Source organism: Ambystoma mexicanum, chromosome 1q, assembly GCF_040938575.1.
Source record: "Ambystoma mexicanum isolate Mex_15411 chromosome 1q, UKY_AmexF1_1, whole genome shotgun sequence".
Taxonomy (NCBI): domain Eukaryota; kingdom Metazoa; phylum Chordata; class Amphibia; order Caudata; family Ambystomatidae; genus Ambystoma; species Ambystoma mexicanum.
Genome location: NC_090922.1, coordinates 390,155,870 through 390,157,998, shown reverse-complemented (window position 1 = coordinate 390,157,998; position 2,129 = coordinate 390,155,870).

Sequence of the window (2,129 nt, the reverse complement as noted above, 5' to 3'; positions counted from 1 at the left end):
CGTGGAATACCAAATACCATCACTGATGTGGAATTAGGGGACTCCACTCGAGACCTCTTCCTATTTATTTGGACTCTTCCTGAAAGTGCCCCACTGGAGTTGTACCGGGTTCACCACACCAGATCAAGGCAAATGCCAACTACCCCTCCGGATGTCCTAGCGAGAGTACAATTTTACAGGGACAAAGAGGAGATAATGCAAGAAGCCAGGAACTCTGCTTGCATCCAATTCAGAGACTCCTCGATCTCGCCGTACGAGGACTTGGCCGCTACCACACTGCTGAAAAGGAAGTCCCCAAAACCACTAACAGAATGGCTGCTGGAAAAGAAGGTCTTATAATGCTGGGGATTCCCCACTGCAGTTCAACCTCGAAGGCAAGCAATGGCAAATACGCACCATGAAGGAGGTGGAAAAACTCCTAAACCCCGCTAGAGGGGATTGCAGCAGCGAGAGCGGTGTCGTGCCCAGCGAGGCCCCCCAGAAGGGTGCCATGAAGCCCTAGATCCGGGTTCACAGGAGGCAAAGGATCAAAGGACCAACACACAAAGGCAAAGAAAAGTGATAAAGATTCAAACGGAAGTGCTCACCTAAAAGAGGGACCTGCTGATTCCACGTGCTGAAGACTCGGGTCCCGAGGGATGTCTCTGGTGTTCCTATCTGAACGATAGTGGTGAATCATGAACAGAACAGACATACCGCTGCCTAGGCTGGAACTATTGAACGACTGCTGGAGGGACACGAGCTGGTACGGACATGACCCCGGAGAGCCCCTTAAGCTGGGGCTTGGTGAACTGAATGACAGTCCTGGTGCATTTGCTATGTTTACATATATCATCGAGGGGCATTAATATCCCCGTTAAGGTTGGTTGTCGGGTACTGAGCTGGTTGCCCCAAAGGTTGTGGACGAGGCTCATGTACTCTTCATTTGCTGAGGGGCAAGGGATGGGGGGGGGGTTTGTTGGGGGGGAAAAGATAAGGGGAGTATATTGCAGCAGGGAATTATCCAGACAGAACTGCATGGTGGGACGAAATGCAATGTGTTCTCTCTTCAATCCAGGAGGCAGGGGACCAGGACTGGGGATGGTGAGCTTGACACTGTGGGATGTCCATGGCAGACAATGCTACTAGAGAACTTTGTATGGTGACCTGGAATGTGAACGGCCTTAACTTCCCAGGGAAACGAAAGTCGGTGGAGCGCAGGCTGTCCGAGCTCTCTGCTGATCTAGTCTGCTTGCAGGAAACACACCTCCTACCCGCTGATGAGAAGCGGATATACTTTAGGAGATACACTAAGTGTAAGAGGGGGGTGGCTTTGCTCTTTAGCCGGGAGGTACATCTGTCAAAGGTTACTGTGAAGCAGGATGCAATGGGGAGATATTTAATAGTGAAGGGTTATCTACTTGAGCAAGCCCTGACCGATGCCGCCATCTACTGTCATAACAGCGCGCAGGACCATTTCCTTCGCACCATTACCCCAGACATTATTGCATTCACAGAAGGCCGGCTCTTCATAGGAGACTTGAACTTGGTCCCTAACCGAGACAATACACGGTAGGCGGTGAGCCATGGCGCTATTAGCGCCATGGCTCATGCCGGTAAAATACCGGCACCGCCTTGGCGGAAAGGGGATTTACCGCCCCATTCCAAGGTTGGAGGGGCGGTAAATCGCCCTTCCACCATTGCCCTTCCCCATTCCCATTTCTGCCCCATAGGGCTCTATGGGACTGGGGAAGGCGCTAATTACGGCACCGCAATTTTGCGGTGCCGTAATTAGCTCCGAGGTCCCTTAGCGGGTTGGATATTAACGCCTGCAAGAAGCAGGCGTTAAATCCTCCAACCCGCAAAGGGACCTCGTAGTACGGCGGTAAGGGTTAACGGTCACCGTTGCCATTAACGGTGACCGTTAACCCTTACCGCCGTCCGTGTAATGAGGCCCAATGACAAAACCCAGCCACCCTCAAGGTAAGATTACTCACGAGCAATAGAATTCGCTGAATTCCTGAGGGAGATGGGACTGGTGGACGTATGGTGCCTCTCCAATGAAGGTGTGCATGACTACACATTTTACTCCCACATCCACAAAGGCCTCTCTCAGATAGATCTGATTCTCGTGTCCAGTGAGCTGTTCC